The 27,500-nt window shown below is 43.7% G+C and overlaps 1 protein-coding gene across 1 annotated transcript in view; it reads left to right on the forward strand.

Annotated features, from left to right (window-relative positions):
• Positions 1–27,500, forward strand: part of CSDE1 (cold shock domain containing E1) — a 2,062,269-nt gene that overhangs the window by 1,214,556 nt on the left and 820,213 nt on the right. The gene's annotated exons all lie outside the window — the stretch shown is intronic.

The raw sequence follows: 27,500 nt of genomic DNA on the forward strand, positions 1-27,500 counted from the left end.
ATGAGGAAACTACAATGGTACCTAGAAAACTTATGGTCTCAACACAGCCACAGCTTGGAAACAATTATACCACTCATTCCATGTCTTCAAAAGGAATTTTTGTGGTGGGCTCAAGCATGCCAAAGAAACACAGGTCTCCCTTTGTTTACCTCAAGCAACTCCAATCATCACAACAGACGCCTCAGACTACGCCTGGGGAGCACACATGGCAGATCAGTGCATTCAGGGAAAATGGTCCCAAAAAGAGAAGCACCTACACATCAACCAAAAGGAGATGCTAGCCGTGCAAAATGCTCTTATGACCTTCAAGGACCTACTGCATCCAAGCCAGCTATTAATAAGGACAGACAACACCACAGTCATGTGGTACTTAAACAGGGGGGAACTCATTCATACCCCCTGTGCAGGCAAGCCATGACCCTGTGGAACACAGCACTGGAATTACAAATTCAACTACAGGCACAATTCCTGCCAGGGAAGGAAAACACACTGGCAGACAACTTAAGCAGAAATATGACAGACCCACACAAATGGAAGTTGCATCCTCAAGTCTTCTCAAAGATAACTCAGGCATGGGGACAGCCAGACATAGATCTGTTTGCTACCCACAGAAATTACCAGTTGGAAAAATTCTGTTCAAGGACCTATCATCCACAGGCCTGGAAAGTGGATGCACTCTTTCAGTTGGACAACATTGACAGTCTATGCCTTCCCGCCTCTTCCTCTACTGACCAAAGTTCTATTAAAAGCCAGAGCAGAGAGGCCGCAAATGATTCTCATTGCTCCAGACTGGCCACAACAGCACTGGTATCCTCTCCTAAAGAGCCTGTCACACTAACCACCATGGATCCTACCTCTAGATGTTCATCGTGCATACAGCTGCAGTAATAACAGATGGGTTCTCCTGCCGTCAGGTGGGTCCTCGGTCGGCCGAATTCCAAAGTCTAGGTCCAGCGTCGGTTGTCGTCGCTTCTTCCCTGACGTCAGTGTGACGGGGGTATAAAGGAACCAGCCGACGCCATTTTCTTCAGTCTTTCTTGCCACGCGGTGCCTGAAGCAGAAGCAGTTCGCAAGTGCCGGTCGGCCAGCTCCAGAGATTACGAAAATTTGGAAACCGAAGGCTTCTTAAAAGCTAAGTACCCCGTTGGGGAAACTTTTCTTGCCTCAGACCGATGTCAGACAAAGTTAATAATTGTATTTCTTGTGGGAAGCAAGTACCGCATAAGGATTTCCATTCCATCTGTATACCTTGTTTAGGCCCAGACCACGACATCTCGATCTGTCGCTTTTGTGCTACATTTGACAAACGCACTTTTAAGCGTCGGGCGGAGTTCGCCCAGGATTATTTTGGGAAAACATTTAACTATACTATGTCGTTGGATACTCCGACTCCGGTTTTGTCTAAACGCAGAGACAAGGACCGACACACGAGGTCCGCGGCCTCTACCGACACCACGCCAAAGCCGACTACACGTGGTCCGGTTCTCAGCGAGGCGCCTACGCAGCCCCTGACCACCGGCAACATTTCTTTGACTGTGTCTCCTGTACCCGAGGTCGCAGGCTCCTCGGCCCACACCCCGACTACAGATACTGAAGCCACTCTTGGCGTTGAAACTCAGAATGTGGACAGGTCCACCTCCACTCAAGGTGTCTTTAGACCTTCCTCCTCTTTCTCCATCAAGGCTTTCACAAAGTCCAAAGCAACCATGCACTCTAAGAGACCAGCTACACAGGGCCCATCTCCAGGCCCCATGCCTAAGAAACAGATGCTTAAAATGGCTGAGGATTTAATTACTCTTATCAGAGGTTCTCAGTCCCCTCCAGACAAAAGGCCTAGAGTGGAGGAAGATTCCCCCTCCTCTGATCAGGGCTCCATTATTTCAGAGCACTCTGATGATCAGGAACTTTCTTACTCCCCTTTTGAAGACTCTGATGCGGAGGAGTCCATCCCTTCTGTAACCCCCCTGAGGATTACTCATTTGGGGAAACTTTACATACCTTAAGGGAACACTTCCACTGGGAAGGCCAGGATTATTCAGATTCCAAGGAAAGGCTCAGGGAATTTCTCTTACTTCCTCAGCACAGGCCTCTGGCTATAACTCCTGTCTTGGACATCCTAGATGATGTTTACTCGGAGGCCTGCCTTAACCCGGACTCTCTACCTCCAGCTCCAGTTAAGCCTGACAGGTACTACAGGGTCCCTGACTCGCACCAATTTCTATACAAAAGCCATGCTGCTGACCCAGAAACCATCTCACAGGGCCCCAAGGGAGTTAAGGCCTCCATTGCTAAAAATCCATTGCCTTCCGAGAGAGATTCCAGATCCTTAGAAATGTGGGGGAAAAAAGGTATATACCTCGGCTACCTTATCCATGAGGGCCTTAAACTGTCAGTTTCATATGCTAAAATACCAACAGTTTTTATTATCACAATTGAAAAGTAAAATGTCACAATCTGAACAACCAGACTTGTAGGAGTTGCAGGATTTGATGCATAGTGCAGAACAAGTGGGTAAGCATACCTTACAATGTGGTTTTGATGCTCTAGAGGCCTCATGTAGAGCTGCTGTTACAGGATCAGTCATACGTAGGCATGCCTGGCTCAAGGAACAAGCCTTGCCTGATCATGTCAAAGCTAAATTACTAGACGCCCCTCTTCAAAAGGATGTACTATTTGGTGCTAATGCTGAGGAGGTATTAAGGAAAATGGAGGAAAAGGCTAAATCAATGCAAACTGTGAAAGAATTTCTACAGGTTCAACCCCGCGTTTTAGTAGAAATTGGCCTTACAAAAACTGGTCCTTTCCTGCCACAGACAGACCCCAAAGAGGCAGATACAGGCGCCCGAGGGGCAGAGGACAATCCCAAGGATCATTTAGAGGCAGACAATGGCAAGCTCCTACACAAAGAGGTGGTGAGGACAACTCACAATCTTTCAGAAAGCAAACCCAATGACTTTCCCCTTTGCATGCCAACCAGGTCTCAAATGGCAGCCCCCTTAGGAGGAAAGCTGGCATTATTTTCAAAAAATTGGCATATTGTCACAAAGGACAAATGGATCCTGGACATTATAAACAGAGGCTACAAATTCCATTTTCACACCCTTCCAAAAATGAGAGGCATGCCAAACCTGCCACACAATCAAAGGGCAGAGGCACAAAGGCAAATTACAGATCTCATAAACATGAAAGCTATTCAAGAGGTACCTACGGACGAACAAAGTCAAGGTTTTTATTCCGGGCTATTTCTGGTGCCAAGGAAGGGAAAAGATTGGAGACCTATTTTGGATCTATCCATCCTAAACACATTTCTACTCGTACCAAAATTCAAGATGCTCACTCTACAACAACTTCTTCCCATGCTGGGCAAGGAGTCTTGGCTGGTAACATTGGACCTCAAGGAGGCATACCTGCATGTCCCAATCAGACAAAATTGCAGAAGGTACCTCAGATTTCTTGCAGGTTCAACCCATTATCAATTCTCTGCATTGCCCTTTGGCTTAATCTACTGCGCCCAGAGTATTCACGGCATCAGTAATTGCCTACTGCAGACTTCAAGGGATACAAATATACCCCTATTTGGACGACTGCCTGATCCAAGCGGACAGCAAGCACATTCTTCTGAAACATCTGGCTTATGTAATAATGTTATTGAAATCTCTGGGATACACAGTCAACAAAAAGAAATCAAGGCTAATACCCTGTCGGAAGACAATTTTCCTGGGTGCCAATTTGGACACACACACCCAGATGGCCTACCTCACGCCAGAGAAGCAGGGGCAACTAATTCAATACTTCAGAACGCTAGCAAATTGCACCAGGCTGACTGCAAGGAAAATCCTGCAGGCTCTGGGATTCATGGCATCTTGCATCTTACTAATCCCATGTGCACAGCTGCATATGAGGAAACTACAATAGTACCTGAAAAACATATGGTCTCAACACAGCCACAGTTTGGAAACAATAATACCACTAATTCCATGTCTGCAAAAGGAATTTCTGTGGTGGGCTCAAGCATGTCAAATAAACACAGGTCTTCCATTCAGCAAGCCTCAAGCAAATCGTCATCACAACAGACACCTCGGACTACACCTGGGGGGCGCACATGACAGATCGGTGCATTCAGGGCAAATGGTCCCAAAAAGAAAAGCACCTTCACATCAATCAAAAAGAAATGCTAACAGTAATAAATGCTATTATAGCTTTCAAGGACCTTCTGCAAACAGGTCAACTATTGATAAGAATGGACAACACCACAGTTTTGTGGTACATAAACAAGCAGGGAGGAACACATTCTTACCTCCTATGCAGACTGGCCATGTCACTTCGGAACATGGCCATGGACTTACAAATGGAACTACAAGCACAGTACTTGCCAGGCAAGGAAAACACGCTGGCAGACAACCTAAGCAGGAATATGACAGATCCACACGAATGGAAATTGCATCCAAAAGTTTTTATAGAAATAATCCAAGAATGGGGAAGGCCAGACATAGATCTCTTTGCCTCCCACAAAAATCATCAATTGACAAAATTCTGCTCAAGGATCTTCCATCCAAAGGCCTGGAGAGTGGACGCTCTCTCTTTCAGTTGGACATCGATGACAGTTTATGCCTTCCCACCTCTTCCTCTGCTGCCCAAAGTTCTATTGAAGACCAGAGCAGACAGACCAAACATATGATCCTCATTGCTCCAGACTGGCCAAGGCAACACTGGTACCCACTCCTGAGGAGCCTGACGCATTCCCCACCATGGACCCTGCCTCTAATACCTCTTCTTCTGACTCAGCACAGCTTCAAAACTCTTCACAGCCAGCTAAAAACACTCAATCTAGCCGCGTGGAAGATTCCTTAGCATCACAGCAGGCCCTACTCTCCAAGGAGGTGCAGGATGTCATTTTGGAGGCCAGAAGGCCATCAACTAGAAAAGCTTACTCCGCAAAATGGAAACGTTTTTGTGTCTGGAATGAGAAAAAGGGCCAGAATCCTGGAAAACTGAATTTACCTCAAATACTACAATATTTGTCTGAACTGCTAAGCAGTGGACTTTATTTCTCCTCCATCAAAATCCATGCCTCAGCCATTACTGCAGAATACAACACTGATCCACCTTTGTTCTCTCACCCTCTCACCAAGGAAACAACCAATACCTGCTTGGGATCTTAATTTCATTCTGGAAAAACTGACCTTGCCTCCCTTTGAGCCAGCTGCCTCATCAGATTTGCAATATTTGTCCTGGAAAACAGCTTTCCTTCTGGCTATCACCTCAGCTCGTAGAGTTTCAGAACTACAGGCTCTCATGGCTGGTCCAGCCTTTTATCATCTTCCATCAGGACAGAGTTTCCTTACGAACCAACCCGTCCTTTATGCCTAAAGTGGTATCCAAGGTAGCTTTAAATCAGGCCATACATTTACCTACTTTTTATCCTAATCCTCAAAACAAAGGGGAGAGATTACTACATTCCTTGGACATCCACAGACAACTGCGTTATTATTTGGACAGAACAAAGCCTTTCAGAAAATCAGAACAGCTCTTTGTGGCCTATGCGGTAGGAGCTCAAGGAAAGCCAATTTCCAAACAGACTATCTCAAAATGGATAGCCCACTGCATACGCTTTTGCTGTTCCTTTCATGGCAAAACTGTACCTACAGGCATTAGAACTCATTCCACCAGGGCCACAGCCACTTCTGCAGCTTTCCTCAGAGGTGTTCCTACCAAGGATATTTTGGAAGCAGCCACTTGGAGTTCTGTGCATACCTTCTCCAAGCACTACAGCCTACCATTATACTCCAAATCTAGAGCAGGCTTTGCCACTGCAGTCTTGCAGGGCATTTTGGCTCATCCTAGTTCCAACTAGTGCCTACCACCCCTTTCTTAGCTTTGGGATTCTACCCATCTGTTATGACTGCAGCTGTATGCACGATGAACATAGTACAGTTTTGTACCTACCATAAATGTAGATGTTCGAGTGCCAATACAGCTGCAGTCCAGGTTTCCCTCCTTCCTTCCCCTCTTGGGACAGGCCTATAGGCTAACACATCCTCATACAACCTGATTGGGGTATTCATTTATGATGTATTTGCTTGCAACTACTGTATTTTGATTATATTGCACTGCATTATTACACAAATTTATGTATTGCCTTCCTTCTGGGGGCACCTGACATCTGGGGCAAGAAAAACTGAAGAAAATGGCGTCGGCTGGTTCCTTTATACCCCTGTCGCACTGACGTCAGGGAAGAAGCGACGACAACCGACGCTGGACCTAGACTTTGGAATTCGGCCGACCGAGGACCCGCCTGACGGCAGGAGAACCCATCTGTTATGACTGCAGCTGTATTAGCACTCAAACATCTACATTTATGGTAGGTACAAAACTGTACTTTCCTCTTCTGTTGTCCCAGCACAAATACAAAACCCTTCACAGCCAGCTCAAAACCTTAAATCTAGCTGCATGGAGAATATCTTAATTTCCCAACAGACTCTCCTCTCCAAGGAGAAGGAGGTGCAGGATGTCATCTTGGAGGCCAGGAGACCCTCTACTAGAAAAACCTACTCCGCCAAATGGAAATGATCTTGTTCCTGTAATCAAGAAAAGGGCCAGAATCCTTGGGTAATAAATATACCTCAAATTTTATAGTACCTAGCTGAGATGTTAAACAGTGGCCTTTCCTTCTCCTCCATCAAGATCCATGCTTTAGCCATTTCTGCACAATACAGTACAGATCCTCCTTTATTCTCACATCCTCTATTAAGGCAGTTCCTCAGAGGGGCAAAAAATATAAAGCCCCCACGGAAACCACCAGTCCCAGCTTGAGACCTCAACTTCGTATTGGAAAAGCTGACCCTGCCTCCCTTTGAGCCGGTTTCTTCAACAGAGCTACAATACTTGTCATGGAAAACAGCCTTCCTTGTGGCTATTACCTCAGCACACAGGGTTTTGGAGCTACAGGCCCTCATGGCTGTGCAACCATTCATCATTTTCCAACAGGACAGGGTTTCCTTACGAACCAACCCTACCTTCATGCCAAAGGTAGTATCCAGTGTAGCTTTGAATCAGACTATTCATTTACCTACCTTTTGTCCAAATCCACAGAACAAAGGAGAGAGGCTACTGCATTCCTTTGACTTTCACAGGCAACTTAGTTATTACTTGGACAGAACAAAGTCATTCAGGAAAGCTGAGCAGCTCTTTGTGTCGTATGCTACAGGTGCTCAAGGAAAGGCCATTTCCAAACAGACCATTTCAAAATGGATAGCCCACTGCATACGCTTTTGTTGTTCATTTCATGGAAAATCTGTTCCTGCTCCACCAGGGCTACAGCTTCCTCTGCAGCATTCCTCAGGGGGGTCCGTACCAAGGACATTTTGGAAGCAGCTACTTGGAGTTCAGTGCACACTTTCTCCAAGCACTACCACCTTCCACTATACTCAAAATCTAGAGCGGGCTTTGCCACAGCAGTCCTGCAGGGCATACTAGCCCCTCCTAGTTCCGCTTAGTACCTACCACCCTTACTTAGGTTTGGGATTCTACCCAAGAGTGATGACTGCAGCTGTATGCACGATGAACATAGTACTGTTTTGTACCTACCATAAATGTAGATGTTCGAGTGCTCATACAGATGCAGTCCAGGTTACCCTCCCTCCATCCCCTCTTAGGACAGGCCTTATGACAAACACCTTTATCATACAACCTATTTGGGGTATTCCTTTATGGTGTATTTGCTTGCAACTACTGTTTTGATTTATCTACATTGCATGCTTGCATAATATTATGTTTTGCCTTCCTTCTGGGGGCATCTGATATCTGGGGCAAGAAAAACTGAAGAAAATGGCGTTGGCTGCCTCTTTTATACCCCTGCCGCACTGATGTCAGGGAAGAAGCGACGACAACCGACGCCAGACCTAGAATTTGGAATTCGGCCGACCGAGGACCCGCCTGACGGCAGGATAACCCAAGTGTGATGACTGCAGCTGTATGAGCACTCAAACATCTACATTTATGGTAGGTACAAAACTGTACTTTATAACCTACAGTGACGTGCTTCACATAACCTGTTTCTTAACAGATATAGTGCACAGAATTATGCCTCATTTAAGCATTGTTTGTTCATGACAGCATATTCTTGTCAAAATGTTCATTCATGACTGCCTATTCTTGTCACTATGATGTCACCTGTAAGACACTGATCCCATTGGTTATATCTAACTTTTATTGCATTTTCAAACTGTTTTATGCCCTACACTACTCTGTCGATTCATTTTCTGATGAAGTTCTTATACATTAAAGAACGAAAGCATGCTCAGTTATCGGTTCCAGTATTTTTCAACTTTGTTTTTATTTTTATTCTAAAAAAAGTTAATTTTATATTCCTTAGTTGTGGAAGTTCATTTTATGTGCGTATATATGTATGTGTGTGTGTGTGTGTATATATATATATATGTATATATATATATATATTCACAATAAAACTCATCTGAATATTGAAGAACTGATTTTGTATCAAACAAAACTTCAAAAAGACAGAACAAATAAAAGTCTGAGAGCCAATAATTAGCGCTTTCATTCCGTTTTAATGTGCTGGACTTCATCAGAAATGAGTAACAATAGAAATAACATGTCAGTATATAAGCATTACAATAATGAGATGGTGACATCAAAATATTAAGACCAATAGAAAGCCATGCATTCAGAAACATGAATATTCCAGAGTGCAGTAAGTTATGAATATTCAACATATGTTCAGTGGTTCATGAATAAGTAAATGGAATACAGTATCCCTGAAACTATACTACATGAAAGATGAAAACCTGTAGTTATCAGTGCCATTTTAAAGCACATCTGATATTTATATGTTCATTTAAGCCGGGGGGGGGGGGGGGGGGCTTCAGCATTTAATAGAACTTGCCAGCGTAATTCTTTAACCTCTAGCAAAGTGTTTTTGTCTCCAAAAAATAAAGGTACATGGTCTAAAACAAGGAAATTAAATCCTGCAAAAGTGGTGGATGTATTACTGTGTTTAGCTAATGCATTGTTTGGATCACTATTTCTAATAGCTGCAAGGTGTTTAATTCTGGTGGAAAGTTTACGCATGGTTTTGCCAATGTAGAATGAAAAACAAGTCGTACAAGTTGCAGCATAGACCACAAAATTGGAATTACAATCAAAATGACCATTAAATTTAACCATAAAATTGTGTTTGAAGGTGTAACTGTTTCCATTAAAAATCCATTTACAAACAATACATTTGTCACAAGTGAACATACCTTGTACTTGGTGTATAACACTAGGAGACAATAGAAATGGGTGGTCTCTATTTTCAAACATTAATTGTAGTGATTTAATTTTCTTGTGAGCAAAAATAGGACTAGAACCCAATTTCATATTGATTTCCTGACTAGAGGTCAAAATGTCCCAATTATTATAAAACACTTTTTTTAATTGCATTACAGTCTCAACAAATAGGAATAGGGAAGGAGGAACATCTATCAGCACCAGTGTTGGTGAGAATTAAAGAATTTAATGATGGAGAGAGACCTGTGGGTGTAGGCGGTATACTATTAATATGTGGAAGCACGTTGTTAGGTTTAGGAGTAAAACCATTTAGAATGATGGGAGGGAACGTGGTGTATCTAAAAGATTTCACCTCAGTAAAAATAGACTGTAATAAATCATTTAGGATACCCTCCATCTAATAGGAACTTGGTGAAAATAAGACTTTCATTTAAAGAGGAATCATCAGAAATGATTCTGGAAAGTCTAATGTACTGTCCTTTAACCATGTTGTGTTTAATAAACTGGGGGTGCATACTAGAGTAGTGTAAATAATTATTTCTGAAGGTACTCTTCCTATAAATAGAGGATGTCCAAGAAATAGTGTTGGAGTTAAACAACTTGTATGTCTAGAAAGTTCACTACTCTACCTATGGTTGAAATTTTAAAATTTAGGAAAGGAATACTCTTAGACATGTGACTAATGTATGAAGACCATTTACATTTCCCTTCCATACAAAAAACAAGTCATCAATGTATCTTCTATAAAGGAAAACTTGACTAAAATCTGGTAGAGATACTAAGGAATTAATTTCCCACCAAGCTGGTACTAAATTAGCATAGGCTGGTGCTAATTTAGCTCCCATCGCAACTCCCTTAGTCTGATGAAATATCTTGTCTGTGAAATAAAAATTATTAGTGAGAACCAAGGGAGTTAAGGTACAAATGGTGTCAATTCTGTCTGGAGAAAGATTACTACATTCTTTAAGATAGTTATTTAGGTAAGAAATACCTATCATGGGGAGTATTGGTGTATAAAGACTCAATGTCTAAAGTAACAAGAATAATATCAGAACATGGAGGTGGATTTAAATGTAACAAATTCAAAAAATCCCAAAAATCTCTTTGGAAATAGGGAGAATTCTGCACAATTGGATTTAAAACCAAGTCTATATATTCCGCTATACCCTCAGTTTGTTTTTTTATTAGACACAATATGTCTAAAAGGAGGGTTAACTATATCTTTATGGATCTTAGGGATCCCAAAAAACTTTCCTAAGTGTGAATGATTAACATTTAAGAAGGTAACTTCCAACTCAGAATTTAAGTTATTGTTGTGTAACTCTGTAATACTTGTGTCAATAGTCTTAAAAGCCTTTTCAACCTCAGACATAGAGGCCGGGGAATAAAATTCACTGTTAGTTAGATCTTTCAGTAAGGTATGTGTATATTTTGTCTGTTCCACTAAAACAATACCAGAGCCCCTATCAGCTCTCATTATTCTTAGGGATTTGTCATCAACAAGTGTGTTTAAGGCTGACAATTGAGACTTATAAAGATTAAACCATTTGTGTGTGCTTGTCAGTTAATAGGCTTCGTAAATCTTTCTCACAAAGTTTAAAAAAAAAAAATCTGTCAAGTATCACATAAAGGAGGATTAAAAAGGCTTTTTCTAATGGGTAGTTTAAGTATAGAATCAGTATGTTAATTACCAGTATCATCATCAAAAACATCATCCACTGTATTTTTAAGATGTAATAATTTAAGGTTTAACTTTGTGACATATAGCCTGAGATCTAAAAGAAGAGAAGAAATGTCTGCATGGTGAGCAGGTATGAAACAGAACCCCAATTTCTGAAGTTTTGTACAACTATCACCAAGGGTTCTATCCGTTAAATTAAATACTTCAGTGTTAGAATAACAGTGTCAGAATTGGAGAACAAGTCAACATCAAGAGTATTTTTTTTGTAATGTTCAGCGAATCAATGAGCATCGTGCATACAGCTGCAGTCATAACAGATGGGTTCTCCTGCCATCAGGTGGGTCCTCGGTCGGCCGAATTCCAAAGTCTAGGTCCGGCGTCGGTTGTCGTCGCTTCTTCCCTGACGTCAGTGCGACAGGGGTATAAAGGAACCAGCCGACGCCATTTTCTTTAGTCTTTCTTGCCGTGCAGTGCCCGAAGCAGAAGCAGTTCGCAAGTGCCGGTCGGCCAGCTCCTGAAATTACGAAAATTTTGCAACCGAAGTCTTCTTGAAAGCTAAGTACCCGTTGAAACTTTTCTTGCCTCAGACCGATGTCAGACAAAGTTAATAATTGTATTTCATGTGGGAAGCAAATACCGCATAAAGATTTTCATTCCCTCTGTATTCCTTGCTTAGGCCCAGACCACGATGTCTCGGTCTGTCGTTTTTGTGCTACATTCAACAAGCGCACCATTAAGCATCAGCATTATTTTGGCAAAAAATTTAACTATGTTATGTCGTCGGATACTCAGACTCCAGTTTTGTCTAAAAAATGCAAAGATAAGGACCGACACACGAGGTCCGCGGCCTCTACCGACACCACGCCAAAGCAGACTACAGGTAGTCCGGTTCTCAGCGAGGCACCTACGCAGCCCCTGACTACCGACAACACTTCATTGGCGGTGTCTTCTGTGCCCGAGGTCGCAGGCTCCTCGGCCCACACCCCGACTACAGATACCGAAGCCACTCTTGGTGGTGAATCTCAAAATGTAGACAGGTCTGCCTCCTTTCAAGGTGTCTTCAGACCTTCCTCTTCTTTTTCCATCAAGGCTTTCACTAAGTCTAAAGCAGCCATGCATTCTAAGAGACAAGCTACACAGGGCCCTTCTCCAGGCCCCATGCCTAAAAAACAGATGCTTAAAATGGCTGAGGATTTAATTACTCTTATCAGGGGCTCTCACCCCCCCCCCCCCGGACAAAAGGCCCAGAGTGGTGGAAGAATCCTCCTCCTCTGACCAGGCCTCCATTATATCAGAGCACTCTGATGAACAGGAACATTCTTACTCCCCTTTTGAAGATTCTGATGCAGAGGAGTCCATTCCCTCTGTTCCCCCCCCCCCAGAGGATTACTCATTTGGGGAAACCTTGCATACCTTAAGGGAACACTTCCACTGGGAAGGCCAAGAGTATTCAGATTCCAAGAAAAGGCTTAGGGATTTTCTCTTGCTACCTCAGCACAGGCCTCTGGCTATACCTCCTGTCTTAGACATACTAGATGATGTGTACTCAGAGGCCTGCCTTAACCCGGATTCTTTACCTCCAGCCCCAGTCCAGCCTGACAGGTACTACCGGGTTCCTGACTCGCACCAATTTTTATACAAAAGCCATGCGGCTGACCCAGAAACTATCTCACAGGGCCCCAAGGGAATTAAGGCCTCCACTGCTAAAAATCCATTACCTTCCGAGAGAGATTACAGATCCTTAGAAAGGTGGGGAAAAAAGGTATATACCTCGGCCACCTTAACCATGAGGGCATTAAACTGCCAGTTCCATATGCTGAAGTACCATCAGTTTCTATTATCACAATTGAGAAGTAAAATGTCACAACCTGAACAACCAGACTTGAAGGAGTTGCAGGATTTGATGTATAGTGCAGAACAAGTGGGTAAACATACCTTGCAATGTGGTTTTGATGCTCTAGAGGCCTCATGTAGAGCTGCTGTTACAGGATCAGTGATACGTAGACATGCCTGGCTCAAGGAACAAACCTTACCAGATCATGTCAAAGCTAAATTACTAGATGCCCGTCTTCAAAAGGATGTATTATTTGGTGTTAAAGCTGAGGAGGTATTAAAGAAAATGGAGGAAAAGGCTAAATCAATGCAAACAGTGAAAGATTTTCTACAGGTACAACCTCCACGTTTCAGTAGAAATTGGCCTTCCAAAAAATTGGTCCTTTCCAGCCACGGACAGACCCCAAATAGGTAGATACAGGCGCCTGAGGGGCAGAGGGCAATCTCAAGGATCATGTAGAGGCAGACAATGACAAGCTCCTACACAAAGAGGTGGTGAGGGTAGTTCGCAGCCATTCAGAAAGCAAGCCCAATGACTTTCCCCTTTGCATGACGAGCAAGGCAGCACCCTTAGGTGGAAAACTGGCATTATTTTCAAAAAATTGGCATATTGTCACAAAAGACAAATGGATCCTGGACATTATAAACAGAGGCTACAAATTCCATTTTCACACCCTTCCAAAAATGAGAGGCATGCCAAACCTGCCACACAATCAAAGGGCAGAGGCACAAAGACAAATTTCATATCTCATGGACATGAAAGCTATTCAAGAGGTACCTACTCATGAACAAGGTCAAGGATTTTATTCCAGACTATTCCTGGTACCAAGGAAGGGAAAAGATTGGAGATCTATTTTGGATCTATCCATCCTAAACACATTTTTACTCGTACCAAAATTCAAGATGCTCACTTTACAGCAGCTTCTTCCCATGCTGGGCAAGGAGTCTTGGCTGGTAACATTGGACCTCAAGGAGGCATACCTGCATGTCCCAGTCAAACAAAATTGCAGAAGATACCTCAGATTTCTTGCAGGTTCAACCCATTATCGATTCTCTGCATTGCCCTTTGGCTTATCTACTGCACCCAGAGTATTCACGAAATGCCTGGCATCAGTAATTGGCCTACTGCAGACTTCAAGGGATACAAATATACCCATATTTGGACGACTGCCTGATCCAAGCGGACAGCAAGCACATACTTCTGAAACATCTGGCTTATGTAATAATGTTGTTGAATTCTCTGGGATACACAGTCAACAAAAAGAAATCAAGGCTAATACCCTCTCAGAAAGTAATTTTCCTGGGTGCCAACTTGGACACAAACACCCAGATGGCCTACCTCATGCCAGAGAGGCAGGGGCAACTAACTCAATACTTCAGAACACTAGCAGATTTCACCAGGCTGACTGCAAGGAAAATCCTGCAGGCTCTGGGATTCATGGCATCTTGCATCCTACTAATCCCATGTGCAAAGCTGCATATGAGGAAACTTCAGTGGTACCTGAAAAACCTATGGTCTCAACACAGCCACAGTTTGGAAACAATAATACCACTAATTCCATGTCTTCAAAAGGAATTTCTGTGGTGGGCTCAAGCATGCCAAACAAACACAGGTCTCCCATTCTGCAAGCTTCAAGCAAATCAAGTCATCACAACAGACGCCTCGGACTACGCCTGGGGGGGCGCACATGACAGATCGGTGCATTCAGGGCAAATGGTCCCAAAAAGAAAAGCACCTTCACATCAATCAAAAGGAAATGCTAGCAGTAATAAATGCTATTATAGCTTTCAAAGACCTTCTGCATCCAGGTCAACTATTGATAAGGACAGACAACACCACAGTAATGTGGTACATAAACAAACAGGGAGGAACCCATTCATACCCCCTATGCAGGCTGGCCATGTCACTTTGGAACATGGCTCAGGAATTACAAATTGATTTTCAAGCACAGTACTTGCCAGGGAAGGAAAACATGCTGGCAGGCAACCTAAGCAGAAATATGACAGATCCACACGAATGGAAGTTGCTTCCGCAAGTTTTTGCAGAGATAATTCAAGCATGGGGAAGGCCAGACATAGATCTGTTTGCCTCCCACAAAAATCACCAATTGACAAAATTCTGCTCAAGGACTTTTCATCCAAAGGCCTGGAGAGTGGACGCTCTCTCTTTCATTTGGACAACAATGACAGTTTATGCCTTCCCACCTCTTCCTCTGCTGCCCAAAGTTCTATTAAAAACCAGAGCAGACAGACCAAAGATGATTCTCATTGCTCCAGACTGGCCAAGACAACACTGGTACCCACTCTTGAGTAGCCTGACGCATTCCCCACCATGGACCCTTCCTCTATTGCCTCTTCTTCTGACTCAGCACAGCTTCAAAACTCTTCACAGTCAGCTGAAAACACTCAATCTGGCTGCATGGAAGATTCCTTAACATCACAACAGACCATACTCTCCAAGGAGGTGCAGGATGTCATTTTGGAGGCCAGAAGGCCGTCTACTAGAAAAGCTTACTCCGCAAAATGGAAACGGTTTTGTGCCTGGAATGAGAAAAAGGGCCAGAATCCTGGAAAACTGAATTTACCTCAAATATTACAGTATCTAGCTGATCTGCTACGTAGTGGGCTTTCATTCTCCTCCATCAAAATCCATGCCTCAGCCATTTCTGCAGAATACAACACTGATCCACCTTTATTCTCTCACCCCCTCTTAAGACAGTTCCTCAGAGGGGCCAAGAATATAAAACCCCCAAGGAAACAACCAATACCTGCTTGGGACCTCAATTTCATTCTAGAAAAGCTGACCTTGCCTCCTTTTGAGCCAGCTGCCTCAACAGATTTGCAATATTTGTCCTGGAAAACAGCTTTCCTTCTTTCTTTTACCTCAGCTCGTAGGGTATCAGAATTACAAGCCCTCATGGCTGTTCTGCCTTTTATCATCTTCCATCAGGACAGAGTTTCCTTACGAACCAACCCGTCCTTTATGCCAAAAGTGGTATCCAGGGTAGCTTTGAATCAGGCTATACACTTACCTACCTTTTATCCTAATCCTCAAAACAAAGGGGAGAGATTACTACATTCCTTGGACATCCACAGACAACTGTGTTATTTGGACAGAACAAAGCCTTTCAGAAAATCAGAACAGCTCTTTGTGTCCTATGCTGTAGGAGCTCAAGGGAAGCCAATTTCCAAACAGACAATCTCAAAATAGATAGCCCACTGCATACTCTTGTTACTCTTTTCATGGCAAAACTGTACCTACAGGCATCAGATCTCACTCCACAAGGGCCACAGCTACCTCTGCAGCTTTCCTCAGAGGAGTTCCTACCAAAGATATTTTGGAAGCAGCCACTTGGAGTTCTGTGCATACCTTCTCCAAGCACTACCACCTACCATTATACTCCAAAACTAGAGCAGGCTTTGCCACTGCAGTCTTGCAGGGCACCGATGTCAGAACAAATTGAGAAAGTTAATAATTGTTTGTCTTGTGGTAAACAAATACCTCATAAGGACTTCCATTCTTATTGCCTTCCTTGCCTGGGCCCAGACCACGACGTCTCGGCCTGTGCTGCCTGTGCCTGCTTTAACAAGCGCACTCTCAGGCGCTGGGCAGAGTTTGCTGAAGACTTTTTCGGCGAATCCTTTGCATATATCATGCCGTCGGAACAACCGACAACTCAACTTTCCAAAAAACGAAAGGACCGGGACCGACATCCTCGGCCCGCGTCCTCCACCGATACACCTCCTAAGCCCTCCGCGAGTGCCTCGGCCCCTTTGGAAGCAGTAATTCAACCGCTCCAGGCCGACGACACAGCGTTAACACGTCCTTCGGTCTCGGAACCTACTCCGGTGACGGTTGTTGATTTTCCTCCAGATACCGAAGTTCTGGATTTACCCGACACCATTCCCGTGGACAAGGTTACTCCTGCATGTGGGGCAGCTAGGCCTCCTGTATCCATGTCCATCAAGGCCTTTGCACGTGCTAAGGCCGCCAGCCAGGCCAAGGCCCATCCTAAACCTACTGCCCAGGCCCCTTCTTCTGATAAACAGATCATGTCTCTTGCTGCAGATCTTATTTCCCTTATCAGGGGGTCTCAGCCTCATCCAGACAGAGGTTCTCAGCCGCCTGCAGAGAAAAGGTCCAGAACTGAGCAGGCTGACAACCTCTCTTCAGATGAAGCCTCTCGGGATTCTGAGCATTCAGATACCCAAGAAGAATCCTTCCAGGCCTATGAGGACTCTGATGCTGAGGAATCAATTCCCTCTGCCTCTCCTCCAGAGGATTTTTCATTAGGTGAAGTCCTACACTCTATGAGGGAGCATTTTAAATGGCAGGGTCAGGAATTCTCTGATCCCAGGAAAAGGCTACATACCTTCCTCAAGCTACCCCAGCACTGACCCTTAGCTATCCCTCCAGTTATGGATGTCCTGGATGATGTTTTCTCCGACTCCAGTGCTAACCCTGATTCTCTCCCTCCAGCTCCTGTCAAGCCAGACAGATATTATAGGGTCCCTGACACTCACAAACATCTCCTTAAGGCCCGCTCTGTGGATCTAGAAACTATATCACAGGGCCCCAAGGGAGTGGCTACTTCCACTGCCAAGAATCCACTGCCAGCGGATAGGGAAGCTAGGTCCCTGGAGAGATGGGGTAAAAAAGTTTATACCTCTACCACCCTGGCCATGAGGTCACTTAATTGCCTTTTTCATATGTTTCAGTACCAGGATTTTTTACTGGATGATTTACAGAAAAAGCTAGCCTCTCCTGAGCCTATTGATAGAAAGGCATTGCAGGATCTAGTACATAACACTCAGCAGGTTAGCAATCATTTTCTTCAGTGTGGTTATGATGCATTGGAAGCTTCATATAGGGCAGCTATGACAGGGGCCGTTATACGTAGACATGCTTGGTTGAAAGAACAGCCACTGCAGACCATGTTAAAGTAAAGTTACTTGATGCATCTCTGGAAAAACAGAAGCTTTTTGGCGCTAATACACAAGATGTGTTGAAGTCCATTGAGGAAAAAGCTAAATCAGTACAGACAGTCAAAGATTTCCTCCAGGTTCAGCCACCCAGATTCAGCAGGAATTGGCTTTAAAGAATTGGTCCTTTCCAGACACTGACAAGTTTCAAAGGGGAAAAAACAGGCTTGCCCGAGGTAGAGGGCAATACCGAGGCTCCTACAGGGGCCGCCAATGGCAACCACCAAATCATAGAAGTGGCGCAGGCAGTCCAGCTGCACCACAAGGACAATCACAATGACTTGACTTTAATACCGCCTACAAAGGCTCAAAGAGAAGCACCTTTGGGCCGAAAATTATCCTTACTCTCAAAAAAACTGGCATATCTTAACCAAGGACAACTGGATTCTGGATTTAATAGACAAAGGTTACAGATTCCACTTCCATACTTTACCAATAAGACAAGGCATGCCAAACCTGCCACATCATCAAAGGGCAGAGGCACTCATTCAAGTTTCAAAGCTGTTAAATATAAAAGCAATAGAAAAGGTCCCTCCTCAGGAACAAGGCCAGGGATTTTATTCAAGACTGTTCCTTGTTCCAAGAAAAGAAAACAAATGGAGGCCTATACTGGACTTGTCTACTCTAATTACTTTTCTCATTGTGCCAAAGTTCAAAATGCTGACGTTGCAGCAACTCCTTCCCATGCTGGGCAAGGGGTCTTGGCTGGTCACTCTGGACCTCAAGGAGGCATACCTGCATGTCCCAATCAGACAAAGCTGCAGAAGATACCTCAGATTTCTTGCTGGGACAGAGCATTATCATTTCTCAGCATTGCCGTTTGGCTTATCTACTGCGCCCAGAGTGTTCACGAAATGCCTGGCATCAGTAGTGGCACACTGCAGACTCCAGGGGATTCAAATATACCCCTACCTGGACGACTGCCTCATACAAGCAGACAACAAACAAACCTTGATAGCAAACTTGGACTATGTCATTCAATTACTACAGGCCTTGGGATACACAGTCATCATTCAAAAATCAAGACTACTGCCATCCCAACAGATTATTTTCCTAGGAGCTAAACTGGACACAAAAACACAAATGGCCTATCTCACAGAGGAAAAACAACAGCAGTTACCAGAGTACTTCAAAGGCCTAGCAAAGCTCTCCCAGCTGACTGCAAGGAATATCCTGCAGGCCCTGAGGTTCATGGCATCTTGCATTCTTCTGATACCTTTGGCAAGACTTCATATGGGAAAGCTGCAACGGTACTTAAAAAGCTTATGGTCCCAACACAGCCAAAGCCTAGAGGACGTAATCCCACTCATTCCATGTCTGGAAAGAGAATTTTTGTGGTGGGCTCAAGCAAGTCAGTTAATCAAAGGCATGTCTTTCAACAAACCTCAAGCAGGTCAAATGATTACAACAGATGCCTCAGATCATGGATGGGGGGCGCACATGGAGGGCAGATGCATTCAAGGTCAGTGGACACCAAGGGAAAGACATCTGCACATAAACCAAAAAGAGATGTTGGCAGTGATACATGCAATCGAGACTTTCGAAAAATCACTTCAACAAGGACATTTGCTAATAAGGACAGACAACACCACTGTTATGTGGTATATAAACAAGCAGGGAGGCACTCATTCTTATCCCCTCTGCAGACTAAATGATTCTCTGGGAAAAATCCCCGAGTCTGAAGATACATTTGCAATCCCAGTTTGTCCCAGGCAAGGACAATGTACTGGCGGACAAGCTGAGTAGAAATTTATAGGATCCACACGAATGGATGCTGCATCCTCACATTTTCTCACAAATAACAGGGACATGGGGAAGACCGGACATAGATCTCTTTGCTTCTCACATGAATCATCACCTGGAAAAGTTCTGTACAAGGACCCACCATCCTCTAGCCTGGAAAATGGATGCTCTCTCATTCAGCTGGAATTCCCTAACAATTTATGCATTCCCTCCTCTACCACTGCTGACCAAGGTGATACTGAAGATCAAAGCAGAACAACCAACAGGCATTTTTATAGCTCCAGACTGGCCAAGGCAGCACTGGTACCCATTGCTGTTGAGCATAACTCTGACCAAACCGTGGCCTCTGCCCCTATGGCCTCTGCTTCTAACACAACACAATTACAGGACTGTTCACCAAAACCTGAAAACATTGCATCTGACAGCCTGGAGGTTACCATAACTCCTTCCGATATCTCTCTTTCCAAAAAAGTTCAAGAGATCTTACTGGATTCACGCAGACCTTCCACCAGAAAAACCTATTCAGCCAAGTGGAAGAGATTCATCATCTGGAATGCCAACAGGGGTCAGGATACAACAGTATTGAGTATACCTCAGATATTGGAATACTTGACAGAAATGTTTCATACCGGTCTCTCATATTCTTCCATAAAGATTCACGCCTCAGCAATCTCAGCAAAATACAATTGTGATCCACCTGTGTTTTCACATCCTTTGCTAAGACAGTTCCTAAGAGGGATAAAGAATATCAAACCTCCCAGAAAACCGCCAGTACCTGCATGGGACCTCAATTGCATCTTGGAAAAATTAACTCTTTCTCCCTTTGAACTAGCAGCAACTTCAGAAATGCAATGTCTCTCATGGAAAACGGTTTTCCTATTGGCAGTGACATCAGCAAGAAGAGTCTCGGAGATACAGGCACTCATGGCAGTACCTCCTTTTCTCATTTTTCATCAGGACAGAGTCTCTCTAAGAACCAATCCTTCATTCATGCCAAAAGTAATTTCCAGGGTGTGTCTAAATCAAGCCATTCACCTTACTACTTTCTTCCCCAATCCTAAAAATGGGGGGGAAAACTGCTGCATACTTTGGACATACACAGGCAACTTCGCTACTACTTGGACAGAACTAAGGCCACCAGAAAGTCTGAACAACTGTTTGTAGCCTATGTTGCTGGAGTACAAGGAAAAGCAATCTCCAAACAAACAATTTCAAAATGGATTGGACACTGCATCAGATTCTGCTATTCTTTTCATGGAAAAGGTGGGCCAGCCAATATTAGGCCACACTCCACCAGAGCTATAGCCACATCCACAGCTTTCCTAAGAGGAGTGGCTACAAAGGACATTCTAGAGGCTGCTACATGGTGCTCCGTGCATACATTTACCAAGCACTACAACCTGCCTTTATACTCCAGATCACGAGCAGGCTTTGCTTCGGCAGTCCTGCAGGGCATTTTAGCTACACCATCCCTTCCTTAGTTCCATCCACCCCCAGCTTGGCTATGGTATTCAACCCATATGTTATGACTGCAGTTGCATTCTTGAAGGACATAGTACAGTTTTGTACCTACCATAAATGTAGATGTCCGATAGATATGCAACTGCAGTCGGATTTTCCCACCCTCCTACCCCTCTGCAACTTTCTTTATGGGTCCACTACCCCTATTCCTATTAGCTGGGGGTATTTCCTATGGTGTATCTGTTTATTGCTGTTGTGCATGTCTGGAATTGTTTATCCATTCATCAAATTTAGCCTTCCTAGGAGGGCACCTGACATCTGGGGCAAGAAACACTGAAGAAGATGGCATCGGCAGATGCCTTTATACTTCAGCCGTTCTGACGTCGGAGAGGAGGCGACACCAGCCGACGCCAGACCCAGACTTTGGAATCCGGCCGACCGAGGGCTGCCTGAGGCAGGACAACCCATATGTTATGACTGCAGTTGCATATCTATCGGACATCTACATTTATGGTAGGTACAAAACTACTTTTTGTACCTACCATAAATGTAGATGTTAGAGTGCTAATACAGCTGCAGTCCAGGTTTCCCTCCCTCCTTCCCCTCTTGGGACAGGCCTATTGGCTAACACCTCCTCATGCAACCTGATTGGGGTATTCATTTATGGTGTATTTGCTTGCAACTACTGTATTTTGATTATATGGCATTGCTTTATTACAGAAATTTATGTATTGCCTTCCTTCTGGGGGCACCTGACATCTGGGGCAGAAAAAACTGAAGAAAATGGCGTCGGCTGGATCCTTTATACCCCTGTCGCACTGACGTCAGGGAAGAAGCGATGACAACCGACGCCGGACCTAGACTTTGGAATTCGGCCGACCGAGGACCCGCCTGACGGCAGGAGAACCCATCTGTTATGACTGCAGCTGTATTAGCACTCGAACATCTACATTTATGGTAGGTACAAAACTGTACTTTCTTGTTGGTATTCCTTGAGGTAAACCTCTCCCCAAGTGGGATCCTGATCTTACGGAGAGACCTCGAGTAGGAGGGTGTAGTGGGAAGTCCTGAAATAACTGTGCTTCTCTGCGATCCATGGCTTGACCTAGGTTTTTGTTTCTGTATTGTAAAAACTTCTCCTGTCTTCTGGTGATGATTTGAGAAGGAGGTGGTACTTGACTCCTTTTAGATAAAGTAGAGCAATTGTTTAGGTTAGGTGTAGTGGAGGAAATGGGGGACATAATGGAGTGAGATGGTTGTATTTGGTCTTTAACTATTGTGTTCAATAAGTGGATGGAGTTAGTGTTAGTAGTGGCAGCTGTATCACCTACACAACCAGGAATTTTAGTATAATTATTATTAATAGGAACAATTATTAATAATAGGAACAGCCTGAAAACAGTTGCATCTTCAAACACAATCATTTTTAGGTTAAATTTAATGGTCATTTTGATTGTAATTCCAATTTTGTGGTCTATGCTGCAACTTGTACAACTTGTTTTTCATTCTATATTGGCAAAACCATACGTAAACTTTCCCCCAAAATTAAAGAACACCATGCAGCTATTAGAAGTAGTGATCCAAATAATGCATTAGCTAAACACAGTAATACATGTACCACTTTTGCAGGATTTAATTTCTTTCTTTTAGACAATGTACCTTTATTTTGTGGAGACAAAAACACTTTGCTAGAGGTTAAAGAATTATGCTGGCAGCTTCTATTAAATGCTGACCCCCCCCCCCCCCGGCTTAAATGAACATATAAATATCAGATGTGCTTTAAACATATGATGAATATTCATAACTTACTGTACTCGGGAATATTTATGTTTCTGAAAGCATGGCTTTCTATTTGTCTTAATATTTTGATGTCACCATCTCATTACTGTAATGCTTATATACTGGCATATTATTTGTATTGTTACTCATTTCTGATGAAGTCAGGCACATTAAAATGGGATGAAAGCACTAATTATTGGTTCTCGGACTTTTATTTTATTTGTTCTGTCTTTTTGAAGTTTTGATCTGAAGTAGGTAATTCATTTGTCTGCAACCTTTGGGTCTTGGATCCGAACTCGTATCCAAGCCGGCAGCTTATTTCATAGCTTAGAGATCCGACCTCCTAGCTCCTCCCCTTACCCATAACCCCCTGCCAACCCTGACTGACCTCAGATCTAGTTTGCCGCTCTTGCGTACGCTTCTAGATTCCTGAGCTCCTGGCGTGTGGTAGTTGTGACAACTTTTTGTTAAAAAAATCTATATTTTTCACATTTTATTTATAGTTAACTGTTTGCGTGTGGTTAGGGTCCTTTCTTCTTTTTTCCCAATTCTTCAATATTAGCCTGCATTTAAAATGGAACCTGTGCACTGAGAGAGAGCCTTACAAGGCTATCTGCAAATGTATAGAGCTGAGTATATTTTTCTGTATTATTCTGTATTATAGAGCTAAATTGTTGCTTCGATATCTGTTGTCTTACTGTTCTGCAAATATACAGAGATCAGTATATATTTTTGTGGTTTTATAATTTGCACTGTGATTCCCCACATCTCTGTTGAAACGGTCTTCCCCACCCCTGTTCTTGGTTGTAGTTTAAATTTGGTGGCTTTTGCAGTGCCCGCCCCACTGTAGATTTGATCTAGGACACTCCCCCAGTCCCATCTCTTTACCGCATTCTACCTAATAAACCCTTTCTGCACTTGCTTTTAGTCCTTTTTAATTTAATTACATTTTTTCAAGCTGTGTGTGGACTAATATTGCTACATACTCAAGTGTACCAGCTTGCACTGAATGTGAATTATTTTTACTACTGTTTTTGCTAATTTTCTAAAAAAAAAAAAAAAAAAAAAAAACAATTGTGAGCCTGTTTCCTACCTTTCCTTTAATTAGTGTTCCAGATACAGATTTGCTGTATCCAGGACTGTTTGTAAGCTTCTGAGCCCCCCCCAAGCCTTTCTGTGTTGGAGGGAAGCCTTCTAGCTTATCAGTGGGAGTGGTAAGCATTAGGTAACCTGTCTACCACATAAGGAGTGGTTCTGGCCCAGAATTTGTAGTTATTGGCCGTTTGGGCGGTCTTCCATCTCTCTCAACTTACTGATTTTGAAGGCCTGCATTTGCACTTGTTTCTGTCCTGTAACTCCTGGGCCCATCTCATTTGCTCACTCAAAAAAAAAAAAAAAATGTATCTGCTTTTACTGTATTTGTGTTTTTTCGTACTTTATTTTGCTTTTGCATCATCTTAATAGTACTCAGTTGTATTTATTACTGCTTGGTCTAACTCATTCTAAGCCTTTTAGTTTAAGCACTTGGGCTTCAAACCAGTTGTTTTACATTAAGAGGGTTCGTGGTCTGCACTCTTGTGGGAGGAGAGGCTGGACTCTGCCCTTCTGAGCTGGGAATTTCTGGTTAAAGGCTTATAGTGCCTGCATATTTGAACTGCTTCTTACTGAAATTGGTACACCTTGTTTGCTGTAGCATAGACTAGATCCAGGCCTGCTGAATCTAGCTTTGTTTGTATAACTTGAGCACTAATCCAGGCATTCTTTAAAGTATTCAGTTGTATTTATTACTGCTCAGTAGTAACTTGATTAAAGTGTAGCTATCATTCTAAGTCTTTTGGATTAAGCACTTGGGCTTCAGACCAGTTGTTTTACATTAGGAAGGTTTGTGGCCTGCACTGTGGTGGCAGGACAGGTAGCTTACATCCTAAGTTGGGAACTGCTGATTGAGAACTCGGTGTCTGTTATTCTAAAAGTGTATTAGTTCTGGTTTAAGCACTTGGGCTTCAGGCCAGTTATTTTACATTAAGAAGGTTCGTGGTCTGCACTCTTGTGGGAGGAGAGGCTGGACTCTGCCCTTCTGAGCTGGGAATTTCTGGTTAAAGGCTTATAGTGCCTGCATATTTGAGCGGTTTCTTACTGAAATTGGTACACCTTGTTTGCTGTAGCATAGACTAGATCCAGGCCTGCTGAATCTAGCTTTGTTTGTATGCTTGTTGTTTGTTTGCTTATTTCCCTGAAATGCTAATTCCACCTAAAACGTGGCTTTTCAGTGCTTCTGTGGATCCCTAGTGATATCTGCATTGCTTACTGTACTTATTTCCTTGTTTCACTTGAAAGAAAGTTACTGTTTGTCGTTTTTGCATTTAAGTTACCTGTAACACATTGCATTTAAGTTACCTGGCACTTGCTCACTAAAACAATTATATAAGTCAGCACTAAAAAATTAAAAGCACTACACCCTCAGAAACTCCCCTTGAGTACCTTGTTCCCCATTGGCCCTTTTTTTCAATTATAAAAGAATTCCCAATAGTATTCTAGCATGTCCAAAGGTCAGTTGTCAATCTCCTCTCCGGTCCAGCTGGTGAATCTGGGAATCTTGAGGCAATGTTACAACTGCCTCATGTACACAGACAACCCTCTCCTCCTCCCAACATATTCCAACACGTGAGAGATGCAACCATATAGCCAAACTGGAGGCTAAGCTGTCTCAACTCAGTACTGGCGTAACCAGTCAGAAGGAGAAGGAAACCGCACTCACTACAATTCCAGTCTCACATAGACCTACCACGACAACAAACCAAACGCACAAAAACATACTCTGAGGCTCTGAATAAAAATCTGCCTAAGCAGCAGAGACCTCCAAAGCAGACACCCAAGCAACTGCTACCCCAAAACAAAACACGTGCAACACATACCTCACAAAGCCAGTGTGCCGAACAGTCATAGCCCTTAAGGCTAAACAACACACCTGATACACTTGTAATAGGTGACTCTATCGTCAGGCACACTGACGTCCCACTCACCAGGCTGAACAAGAAGGTTACGGTGAGCTGCCTGTTGGGCGCTAGGATCCACCACATAACACAAGCACTCAGGTCACTCCAAGGCAAGTACAAGTATGACTCGGTCATTGTCCATGCTGATGTGAATGACCTGAGACATATTTCCCTGGACTACATGAAAAGAGACATGGAGGAGCTCTCTGAGCATGTAGCCCAGGCCAGTATGACCCTGACCTTGAGTAGCATCTTAACCTCACCAAGATTGATGCCACAATATGAAGATAAGATGATCAATTTCAACAATTGGCTTAAGTATTGGTGTCATTCAAAGGGGATCCAATGCCTGTCAGCCTGGGATGACATGCTCGACAAGCCACGATGTTTAGCTAGGGACGGCTTGCACCAGTCACCCCTGGGCTTTCGGATATTGGCAAAGGCTCCTGCTTCCCCCATAGTGCCTTTTTTAGGCAAGGCTCAGAAGACAAACACACCTCCGTAGGTATCACAAGGGATAAGAAACTGAGTAATGCTACTCAATGCTAGAAGTCTAAACCTCAAGATGCACGCACTCTAAACTCTCCTTAGCCTGCAGAACATCGATATCTGTGCAGTAACAGAAACCTGGTTCAAGGCTCCCGGGAGCACCCCAGCACTACCAAGGTTATACCTCATACCATGCTTTTCGGCCCCAAAACATGGACCGAACCACAAAAGGAGGGGGACTATCAATATTTGTCAAAGATACCCACACCTCCAGGTTGGTGGCACAGCACGATGCATCAGAGACTATCCATGTGCAACTAACAGTGGGGAAAACTGCCTTCCAGTTTATAGCCTAAGACCACCCTCCCAAACCCAGGAACCCCACTCGGCCTTCCTGAGAACACTGGAAAATATGAAGGTCTCTCCAAACACCATTATATTTGGCGACTTCAGGTACCCAAACATAGACTGGGAGCATTACTCTAGCTCCAACACCCTAGCCCAAAGTTTCCTAGAATTTATAAACTCAAATGCTATGGAACAACTTGTTACCACTCCCACAAGAGGGGAAAACATACTGGACCTGATCATCACCAACATGGGGACTCTATGCTCCAGACCAGAAGTGTATCCCTCATTGGTAAGATCAGACCATAAACTAATCTCACTGGATATTCACATCCCGACCCCACCCCCTGCCCAGAAAACCACAGTGAAAAACTTCTCTAAAGAAAATTTCACACTCCTCAAAACCGAGGTAGAATCCTTCAAAGCCCCTGAGCCTGTGGAAAATACGGCCCAGACTGCAGAATCCTTTATAAACGCATTCTATGAACACCTTCAGGAGTGCATGTACATGCAATCCCAAATAAAACCAAGACCCAGTCCTCCAAAGGCTGACGTCCTGTCTGGTGGACCCCAGCCATAAACAAACTATACAATAGAAGGAGGAAGCTACTACATGATGGAGCAAAATCCCAAAAAGGGAAGGCATCTCTGATCAGTATTAGCAAAAAACTACGGGCACTCATAAAATTGTCTAAGGCCAGCTTCGAGAGAAAAATTGCACAGGACACGAAGGATAATCACAAGGCTTTCTTTAGTTATGTTAGGAACCTGGGTGGGAATTCCCAGATATGCTCAGAATTAGTCCAAAATGACAAAAAATACATTGAACCCACAGACATTGCCAACATCCTAGCTGACAGGTTCAGCGCAAACTCCCCCCCCCTCCCCACCAAAAG

Source organism: Protopterus annectens, chromosome 7.part0 (assembly GCF_019279795.1).
Source record: "Protopterus annectens isolate FY-2018-M chromosome 7.part0, PAN1.0, whole genome shotgun sequence".
Taxonomy (NCBI): Eukaryota; Metazoa; Chordata; order Ceratodontiformes; family Protopteridae; genus Protopterus; species Protopterus annectens.